The sequence below is a fragment of the Panthera uncia genome, chromosome D4, assembly GCF_023721935.1.
Source record: "Panthera uncia isolate 11264 chromosome D4, Puncia_PCG_1.0, whole genome shotgun sequence".
Lineage (NCBI taxonomy): Eukaryota > Metazoa > Chordata > Mammalia > Carnivora > Felidae > Panthera > Panthera uncia.
In genome coordinates, this window is record NC_064807.1 from 49,496,097 (window position 1) to 49,507,554 (window position 11,458).

Here is an 11,458-nt window from a genome sequence, read left to right on the forward strand (position 1 = left end):
TAAAAATACACTATCTCCTTCCCACCTTCATACTTTCTGCTGACAGTCTCTTCCCTCCAAGCAATTGATTTTTAGTAGTCTGAAATTTAGATTTAGTAGACTGAGATTTATCGAATGAGACTGTAATGTTAGGCTACTTTAAGGTTGTCATTAACAAACTCCAGCACTACTTGCTCAATAGAGAATTGCCTCTCCTTGGTCCACATTAGCTCAGAGAGCAAATTAACTCATTTGTTTACTCAGAAATTTGCTCCTGGAGTTAGATGGGAAGGATATGAGTTTATCGCTGAGTTAACTATGGCTGTGAGAGCCCTTTCCATTAATTGCTGGCTATTGCAAGAAGCATGTGATGTCCATTATTTCTATTTCCTTTGCCAATTTGTGGAAACACCTGGAGGTTTAATGAGTGAATGTGCCTTTGCATCCTGAAATAAATAAGCAAGACAGCCAATTAAGGATACATGCATATAAATCAAAATTATTTTTCCACATTTGCGCTTGTGAAAAAAAAAAAGACTTAAATGGCATTTGTAAAATTTCCCCCCAAATTGTGTTGGGAGTGTTGGGAGTGTTGGGAGGTTCACTAGAATTAGAAATGGCTACCCATTTCCTCAGCTTTGGAGTCACAGAGCTGTGTGTGAATCCCAATTCCATCACTTACTGGTGTGTGATATTTATTGAGTTACCTAGCCTCTTTAGGCTCTTTGCCATGGCAATAGTGACTTATCTCTTTAATCTGTAAAGTATGTGGCACAGTTCTACCAAATACCATTAATGGTGGTGACTTTACCAAGACAGTCCATGGTCAACACCTTTTCTTTGATAGTTCTCCACACATAGCACATTCTATGTAAAACATTAAGTGAATAAGAATCTCAGATCACTTCTCCCCCAAGTATGGTTAAAGGTTTTCTGTATGTCTCTAAAACAATCAGAATAATGAAATGGGCAAGAGAGAGGGAGCATAGGGAAGGAAAATGAGATGAGGGCTAGATGTATATGGAAGCTATCCTATATAGGCTCTTGGAACAAGTAATGTAGAAATGTCACTGACAGTTGTCCCCTAGAGCCAAATCATTTTGAGAAGTCTTTAAATATAATTTTAAAATGTTTTGGTTTTCAGGCACTATCAATGATGTGCTAATATCCTGTCTTTCAAGTCAAATCTCAGACTTGAATCTGAAGTTATTTCTTGAGCATCTGAGAATAGAAATTGAACTTCCATATGCTGTGTTTCTGATGGTAGCAGGGCATGTCAAGACAGGTCTGAACATAAGGAGAATCTGAGGATCTCAGAGAGAGAGCTATCTTCTTAAATAGAGTACTAATATTTTTCCTTTGCTAGAAACTTAAACTGCAGAAAAACACTCTGTTACAACCTACCTTCATTTTCTGCTTAGATAGATATCTGTCCTGCCAGAGGCAATTTGGAAACACGTTCTTTATCTCAGTAGAGGACATTATGCTGATCACTTTAGGTAAAAAGTTTCATTGTCTTCTAAACAATAGTTTGCCAGGAAAAAAAAGCATATTTTCTTTTAAAAATAACTTAAAATACGAATAATCTTAGGTGAGTTTGTCTTAGCTGGCAGAGAAGACATGTTAAACTGTTTGCAACAAATAAAATACTTTTTTTTTTTAAATAGAAGGAATGGAAGCTCACCATCTCAAAAGTACTGAATTTAGACTCAAAAGTCATAAAAACCCAGAGTTCACCCTAAGTCCCCTCACTCCAAACACTCATGTCTAAGTTTTGCACCTTCCTCCTCTTTCCTTTCTGTTTGATCTTCTCTTCTGCCCACACTTGTGGTCTTACCTCCATTTCCTCTTGCCCTAGACCTTGCAAGCATTCTAAAATCCCTTTTTCCATTGTTGCCTCCACCCCCCCATTAATCTCTACAGTTCTGTTGATATGATCTATCTGAAACAAATTCCATCAGGTTGCTCCCTTACTTGAAAATGCACTGGCTTCCATTGCTTAGAGAATGAAGTTAGGACTTCTTTCTTTGCCACGCCAGGGATCTGGTCTTTGGCCATTTCTATTTTTTCAGCCCTACTATTGAGTGCCACCCCCCCCCCTCACTCCATGCCAGAAGTAGCTTGCTATTTCCAGCATCTACCAGGCTGTTTAATTCTCTGTATCTTTGTTCAACCTGCTTTGATGATCCCCCACCCCCCATTTTCCTTATAAATATTCATCTTCTAGGCTGAGCTCAATGCCAACTCTCTGTTTCTCTCTGCCTAACCCACATAGAACTGATTTCTTCCCTCTTCAAGTCTCCTCTATATTTTGTGGAGACTTCTGGACATAGAGACTGTAATATTTTATTGCATTTGTTCACAAGGCCATTTCCCACTTCCAGACTTAATCTAAATGAGATTAAAACTATACCTTATCTAGCCAGTAGTAATGTGCATGTAGCATGCGTGGACACCCATCTGGAGAGAAGAAAGGAATGGAAAGACTTGGGATAGAGCCATATGCATGCTAAGAATTCAGACAAGACACGTAATTTCTCTGAGCTTAGTTTTACTCACCTGTAAAATAACCGTAGTATTGCCAGCTCTTTCCATTGTGTTTGGAAGAAAACCATTAGAAAAAGCCTCTAAGCACCAGCCCTAGATGCCACCTACTCTTTGCTTTCCTCTGGGACTTCATTTCAGGCCTCTATCCCTCTTGTTCCCAGTTTTCCAGAGGAATTTACCTTCTGATAGTTTACAGAATGTGCCAAACTGTTTTCTCACCCTTCCCAGCCCTCCCTTGCACATGCTGATTCCTCTGAATGGGAGGCACCCCCCTCCCCCACCAAACTTTGCAGGGCTGCCTGCTTCTCATCAAACATCATGTTCTCAGAGATGCCTTGACTAATCTCTCTGACGTAGGTCTCTCCATGTTATGCCTGGGTATTTTTTTATAGTATTCTTTTTTTTTTTTTTTAATAACTCCATAGTTTATACTTCTTTTAAGTATATGTTTAGGGTTTTTTTTTGTTTGTTTTGGTTTTTTTGCTTGAATTCCTCACTGTAATGTCAACTCCAGGAGAGTGGGCAAAGATGACATTGTTCCTGGTGACTGTTTCATTCCTAGGGCCTGACACATAGCAAGCACTTAATAAATATTTGTTGATGATATATGAACTAATCTCTAAGGTTGATTTTGAAGACCAGGTACAGTTGGTGAGTGAAGTTTATAAACCAAGAGCAGTATACAAATAATGTGAAGCATAGTAACTATCATAACCAGAACAAGCACAGAGAAACAGGGAAAATATGTGCCAACTTCCATTTTCTCAGGAAATGAATATATAGCTGGACAACAAGTAATTACTCATTTCCAAGGGTGAAATCTCAGTCTGAGTGACCAGTCCAGCAAGAGAGAGAGGACTTTTTCATGCCTAGAGGAGGTATTATTTCTTAACATGTTTTCTGCCATAAGCTGACTAGAGTCCTGGGGCTAGAGAAAGTATGCTCATACTTTGGTGAAGGAAGGTGGTGTGGGCTCTGGGACTCAGGGTCCAGCCAGAGGAAATGTCTCCCCATGTATGGCTCTTTCATATAGATCTACTTGATCTGTTTTTAGTGTGAAAAGACTTCAGTCTGGGCAATTAGTTAAAATAGGGTATATCTCAATTAGGCAGGTAAAACACCAGCCAGTGCAGGATTGGTAAATAGATGACCAGAAAAGAAGAGATGGGCCATGGTTTTCTCCATGGTTTTCCCAGAAACATACCTTTTCTTTATCTGATTTCCCCTCTCTATACCCATTGCCTATCTGTAGAAAGGGGATAATAATATTTACTTGATAGGGCTATTGTGAGAGATGAATCAGATATGTAAAGAGTTTGGAATGTTCTAGCATGTAGTAAGCTCTTAAAAAGTGCTATTTTTATTGTCAACAGCCCATCATTTCTTATAAACATGAATCAGCACTCAATTTTTCCCACCATGGAGAGTAGGAATAACACGGTAGGTTCTCAGATGTCACCTAACTGCCAAACACATTAGCCCCAGAATATGACCAGGGACCAGGGACCCTAAAAAAGGGTGCTCCTATTTATCAGGTCAAAACCATCTTTCTCTTTTCTTTCTCCCTCATGGCTGTTGTATCAGAAGCAGGAAGATGATGCATTTTTGGATTATTTTCCCTAAGGCTCAGAGAGCTCTAATGATAATGAACTCACTATTTCATAGGACATAGAAGTATAGTTTAATAAATCATAATATTCTTCTGATTAGATTATTTTATCAGTTTAAAGTTATTTTTAATTTTTAATTTTACACTTCAGAAAAGTTGTAAAAATAGTACTGATATTTCTTATGTACTTTTCACCCAGCTTCCTCTACAGTTAGTCTTATTATCACAGTACAGTGGTCAAAATGGAGAATGTAACCTTCGCACAATAATATTAACCCAAGTACAAATTTTATTTTGATATTAACAGTTTCTCCACTAATGTCCTTTTTCTGTTCTAGGATTCTGTCTCAGGTCTCACTGCATTTGGTTGTCATGTCTGCTTAGTTTCCTCCACTCTACAACTGTTTTTCTCTTTCCCTGTCTTTCATGAACTTGATACTTCTGAAAAGTTCTGGTCAGCTGTTATTGTGAAGACTTAACCCTCAATTTGGTTTTATCTGGTGTTTTTCCCTTGACTAGATTGAGGGTATGCATTACCGAGAAGAATAACACAGTGATGAGCCCTTCTCAGAGCCAGATGTCTTATCACTGGTGGTGTGAACTTTGGTTACTTGGTTCAGGTGGCAGTTGCCAGGTGTCTCAACTGTTGTTATTTTCCCCTTTGTAATCAATAGATATCTTGGGCAGAGATACTTTATACTATGAAAATGACTTGTTTCTTCTCCAACTTTCATCCACCATTTTAGCATTCATCTGTGGATCTTGCCTGCAACAAGTTGTAGTGTTTTAAGAGTGATTTTCTATTCCCTCATTTCCCACGCCCTCACATTTATTAATTAGAATTCATTTGAAGAGAGAGCTATCTTTTTTCCATTTACTTATTTATTCAATTAGTTATATCAGTATAGATGCATGTATATTAACTTGCTTTATTCTATGGGATATAATACGACGCTATCATTTTTTTTTTGTTTTTGTTGCTCACGTTGTTCTACTTTTGGTCATTGTAAGCTCTTTCAGGTTGGCTCCTGTGGCCTTTCCACATCCTCCCATCCTTATTTTTTTTTAAGTTTATGTATGTATGTATGTATGTATGTATGTATGTGATCTCTACACCCAGTGTGGGGCTTGAACTCATGACCCTGAGATCAAGAATTGCATGCTCTACTGACTGAGCCAGCTAGGTGCTCCTCTCCCATCCTTTTTTTGAGCATTTCTTTACTTTTTAGAATTTTAAGATGCTCCAGATTCATCTTGTATTTTCCTAGCCTCAGGCTTGGAATTAACCACTTCTTCCAAGAAACCCTTTGGTCCTTTTTTTTTTTTTTTTGGAGAATGGCTTTTAGAAACTAAGATCTGAGCAGTAGGTGTGTTCATTGCTGCTAGGGTGTCATTGTTCTTCCTTCTTTCCTTATTTGTGACTTCTTTCCTGAGCATGAGAAACTCGGTCCTTGTTATCTACAATATATTTACTTACTTTATTTAACCCCTAGTAAAAGAGAAAGTGGTTACAGAATTGCTGTCCCAGTCTCCAGAGAAACAAATTTGCTGTGAACTCATAGTTCACACAATTTTTTAAAATTCATAATATAATTCTGTGTTAAATCATACTCCCTATGTGCATGGTGATCATTATGATTTTTGGCTTCTGTTGTTTCCAAGAGAAGAAAACCTTTGCAAGAAGTACTCTCATACACAAACTAGAAGGTGCTTAACCTACTTCATTCCATTTCCTAAAAACTTCAAAAAATATTATTTGTATCTAGTAGGTATTGTTTGCAAGTTAAGATCCAAAACCTTGCATTTAATGCATAGTTTATTTATATTTTCATGTTTCACTGTTTGGATAAGTATATAGTTCTAATTAAAAAGTAAGAGATGACACATAATTTCCTTATTTTTTTTTTTAAGTCAGGAACAGTAATATTGTTCCCGGAATATGAAGATACAAGTCTGCTCTGGGGTCATGACAGCTGTACTTGAGATTCAGGTGCTCACATGAACAGACTAAGTAAGTAACAGTTCTTACAGAATGATATGTGAATGAAGGCAATCCCCATTTGTGGCATGTGCATGTATGAATGCATGCACACGTATGTACAGGCACACACAGGTGCATGTACACGTATATGTGGGTACACATATAGTCCAGGCTGAAGGCTCATTTTCCAAACCAGTTTTCTCATCTAGTGAATGGAAGAAATATGTTCTTGATATTTGCTTTCTATTTTAACCCTTTGGAATTCTCTTTTGCAGTTGTGTTCAAAAACAGCTTACATGTTACTCAAGATAATAAGTTACTTTACCTTATAGTCACATCTTATATGATGATACTATTGATATTATCCAGTTTGATCTTTTTATTTATCACTCTTGGCTCTGAATAACTTTTGGCTATTTCAAATATGCTTCTTAAGGGTAAAAAATGTTCAGCCCTTAAAGAATGAAATTTTGAGGATGTTAAGAATGTGTCCCAAGGATGATAGTAACCCCAAAGAGGACTCCCCCCAGCCTAGACTGCTTCTCTCCTCTAACACAAGATGTGAAGCAATTGTAGCATTGTTAAAATAACCAGTCATCTCAAAAAGGTGCAGAATACTTAATATCCTTGATAACATTTTTGTGAGTTGATTAAAAATCCTGTACTCTTGGGACACCTGGGTGGCTCAGTTGGTTGAACATCCGACTCTTGATTGCAGCCCAGGTCATGATCCCAGGGTCATGGGATCGAGCCCTGTATCAGGCTCCTCACTGAGCAAGGAATCTGCTCAAGATTCTACCCCCACCCCCACTCTCTCTAAAATAATAATAATAATAAAGATCCCATACTCTTGTTTCAGTTTCACGTTTAGAGAAATGGGAGTCCCAAAAGAATAAAAGCATATACCTCTAACAGCAAGCCAGTGACATACCATTCTGTATTACCAACGAGTCTGTCACTCCTTCGCTCCTTCCATCCCTGGTCCACAATCCCTCAAAGACTTGATGACAAGGCAATGATAGGAGGTTGTGATTCGGTGGGATGCATACTAGACTGGAATCAGAAGACATGGTTAGGAATCCAGGTGTCGATCAGATGAGGCAGTAGCTTTGAAATCATTTGAATGATATCAAGCACCCACAGGTTGATTGTGAATCTGAAATTGAGAAGCTAAAGCTTCAAAAGTCAAGGCTTACTATATTTTATATGAACTATTTAATAATGGGATAAAAAATATGCTAAAAGAGGTCAGGCTTTTAATAACCCAATATAGCAGATCTCTTAATTCTTAATAAAAAAGAATAAAAAGATGAAATAATGTAGCCTGTAATCATTCTGCCAAGTCATGAGGTGTAAGCAGGTAATTTTAGAATGTTCTATAACTGTACTTTAAACCACAGATTGCATTAAAAGTCAGGGTAGTAATTTTTCAGGTCTCCTACGGCAGGATTTATTTTCTTAATATAGAAATGTTCAATTCATCATGCAAGACTTTTTTTTAAAATTTTTTTAATGTTTATTTATTTTTGAGACAGAGAGAGACAGAGCATGAATGGGGGAGGGTCAGAGAGAGGGAGACACAGAATCCGAAGCAGGCTCCAGGCTCCGAGCTGTCAGCACAGAGCCCAACGCGGGGCTCGAACTCACAGACCGTGAGATCATGACCTGAGCAGAAGTCGGACGCTTAACCGACTGAGCCACCCAGGCGCCCCCATGCAAGACTTTTTATATAGGTTAGACCTCTTCTCCATGCCCTCAAATTTCTTTACTTCCATCTACCCATGCTTGTCCACAGCATATATACACTGTACTTATGTGTGCATGTTCACTTACACACACACACACACACACACTCCTCAGTACAGGCAAATTAAAGCTAAGTGGACATAAGTGGCCACCTCTTGCCTTATAATTTAGATTTCAGAAAAAAAAAACACCTCTCTCCTGTTTTTCTCCTTTTGAGCAAACTATGGAGAAATGTATTAGCATCCTTACATTTCTTGGCCTCATGCACTCCCTTTCTTCCCTTGCATGTGAACCTCATGGTCTTGCCAAGGTTTTCTAATATTGGCATGTCAAATGCAGATTACAAGCCTCCACAGGCTGGGTTCACACTGGCCTCTTGGCTTTTTACAGAACCTTACATAGCCTTGTCGCTAGCTTGATGTTAAAGCAAATAATGCTAGCATCCTTAGTAAGGCCTTTGCACTGAACACCATGGAAATTCGACCACAATAAACATGCTGAGAATAAAATCAGGCCCTGCTGTAATTATTAGGTCAGAGGCAGGTAAGTGCAATTATTTCTTTACTGAACAAAGGCAGGTGGGGAGTAACTGGTTCTGCAATGAGAGGGCAAGGTGTGCGAGGGCTGGGGATGTTCAATCTGTAAGCCCACATGCATTCAACACCCACATAGTGCTTCCTATATATTTTTCCTCTCTATGCTATTCTTTTTCTTTGTTTTTAAAAGCAGTTCTAAATTGCATAGCATTTTTTTTCCCCTTCTCACACTTCTTTCTGTGCTTACAGGCAAGGACAGTAAATTAAGCATATCTAAGGATTTAATGCTCAGAATCACCTTGGATAATTGGCTTAAGGGGTTGAAGCACGCTTTTCCCTGTGTCTCCTTGTCTTAATGCTACTTCTCCTCCGAGGGTACATCTGTCAATAATTGATGGAGCTTTCTTGGGTAAATGAACTGTTGCTTGGGACATTATAAATCATATTTGGAATCAAGTTTGTTTTCAAGCTGCTTTTAAAGTCTCAGTGCTGTGCTAACTGAATAGAAAATGCTAAATGTTTGCGGGAGTAGTACAAGCCCTCGAGTGTTAAAGGCACGAGCTGGATTTAAGAGAACAAATGGAATTTATACCCTCTAAGGGAACCAGAACGCATCTATTTTATCAGAAAAATGTGGAGATTTGGCAAGGTACTTCTAGAAGGACACTGCCTGAGTACCTACTGTGTGCTGGGCACTGCGATCTGTGAGTCACTTTGGGTACCTGAGTTAATCCTCAAAAGACTCACCTGGCAGGTATTACAAAGACTCTTCTAGAGATGAAGCAACAGAGGCTCAGGAAGGTTGATTACCTCCTCAGTGCATGCAGGGAGCATGTGGTGGACTTGTAATTGGAATCAGTTGGACTGTGAAGTCCTTGCTGTCCTCTCCATACTCTGTGACATCGTCTTCAGTCTTTGTTTGGTAGTATCCTGATGTTTTTCATGTGTTTGGTGTTGAAACAGGCCAATGGCCCCTGTCACCAAACCTCCTGCAAGTCTCCCAGCTGTTCCAACCAGTGCCTTTTATCTTCACTTTTATCTGTTTGGTATTACAGGGCTTCAGCATGAAATTTTGATAAAAAGGTCCTTCTGGTAGAAGAAATTTGAAAACTACAGCTGCATGGGAACAGTAAAAGTCTATCTCATACAGTGAAGACATTAGTATAGGTAAGAGCATGTCTGATAGGTAAGAAGTTGGGCAATGTTTTGCTCCCCTCTCTGCCTCAACATACACACCCAGAAAACATCCTAGAACATCCCTACTGTAAGCCTGGCTTCAGGATGAGAGCTAAGCTCAGACTCAAGAGTCCTGGGTTTTCATCTTGCTCAGTCTACTGTGTGCTGTGATTTTCCCGTCTGTTTCCACATCTATGGCTAGAGACAATACTCCTTGTTCCACCAACCTCAGAGCCTCGTTGTGATGATTGAAGGTGAAGGAAGACTGATAGCTAGAATGTAAGGTATTGTTACTATTGCACTTTTTGCTTTTTAGTTATCCATCTGAATCTTTAGTTAAGCTTTCAAAGGCAATATGCTAAAAGTTGAGGGTGTTTTAGCATGAGACAGATGGAGATGTAAAAGGGATACAATTTTTTAAAAGCTCATTCAGAACAATTATTTTAGAGACAATGGTTTATTAAGTTCATAATATCTGCCTTTAAGTTTCAGTTATTTGCAATTTTGGCTGCTGTTAATTTTCAGACTTTCTAGTGAAAAGATACGATAATGAATCACTTTGCTTTTTTTCTCTTTCCTGTCAGGGCAAGTAGACACTAGATTTGAAGGATGAGATGGCTGGTATGAGACCCAAATTACTATCTGACTCATGCTGATTGAGATAAGGAGGAGCTGTTTCCTGAAAGTCTCTGTCTTTCATTCTTTCTTCCTTCCCCTCCTCCTCCTTTTCTTCCCTACTTTCCAGCAAACCCTTATTAGATACCAACTGTCTGCATATGTGAATAGAGTATAGTCTCTGTTCCAAAGATACTGAGGCCAACATCTAAATAAATACACCCTTCACTGTGATCAGATACCAGGTCTGCCTTCCCCTTACAGGACACCATTGCAAACACTGCTGGGAGCCCTGAGGCCCAGATGCCCTGTGGGCTTGGGGAGGTCTGGCAAGGTCTCTTGGTGAGTGGTTAGCTGTTAACAGCATGGATGATTTCATCTCCACATTTCTTTGGCTTCTTTGTTTCTAGCCTACTTGAAACCTGATTATTCTCTTGGCTTTGTAATACACAAGGATGCTCCTCTGCTGGAATCCCGGGAACTTTATATATTTTATGCTCTCTTTCTTGGTTATCTTAGCTACCCCTGGTTTTGACCTAAGATCTGAAATGTGTAGTACTTCCATGATTCTCCTTCTTCCCCTTTTCCCTTCCAAGACACTCCTTCTCTCCCTTGTCTCCTGCTTATATCTCTTTCTCCTTCTTTCCTTCTACCACCCCTTGCTTTGGGAGATTAGAGGTAAGAAAGTTAGATTAGTTATGGGAGACCTGAGGAGAATGTATGGAGACAATTGTGAAGAAAACAGAATTGAGAACCAGTAGTTTAATATTTTAATCTTTTTTTCCACTCTTCACTGAATCCTCTTCAGATTTTCTGGAACTTTCTCGAATTTGATTTTCAGTTATTTTGGCTCAGCAAAGGAGCAAATAGTTTCTAAGTAGTGCCTGTGGGGGCAAGCTTTTCTTTTTACAGACAAGACTCCAATTGATAGTGCTGGGCTATGCAATTAATGTCACTTGGCACAACTGAACCTATTTCTTAAGGATTCTGTGTTTTGAAGGCATTCAGTGTCTGCCATTTTAGGACAGTGGCTCCAACAGGCACTTCTCCCTGTAGCAGAGGCCAGATTTGGAGTGCACGAAGATGGAAAGATTTGTTTGCTATGCATTAAAATGAGAATTAAATTACAGAGAAGGAGCCTCTTCTCTGTCCAGCCACATACCTAACTATGCTCACTTTTCCCTGCAGAACTATTTTTCTTTCTTGAATGCGGCTAGTGAGGCCCATGCTGTCATAGCAGGTCTGGCTCAGGAGGAACATGTCCGAGGG

The 11,458-nt window shown here is 39.1% G+C and overlaps 1 long non-coding RNA gene across 1 annotated transcript; it reads right to left on the reverse strand.

The window, feature by feature from the left end:
• Positions 1-218: 218 nt before the first annotated feature.
• LOC125918592 (uncharacterized) lies at positions 219-9,424 on the reverse strand. The gene is made up of 4 exons (XR_007456501.1): positions 9,146-9,424; positions 7,048-7,169; positions 1,384-1,498; positions 219-425 (listed from the first exon to the last, which is right to left on the reverse strand). It is a non-coding gene; the product is annotated as an uncharacterized LOC125918592 (long non-coding RNA).
• Positions 9,425-11,458: the final 2,034 nt, after the last annotated feature.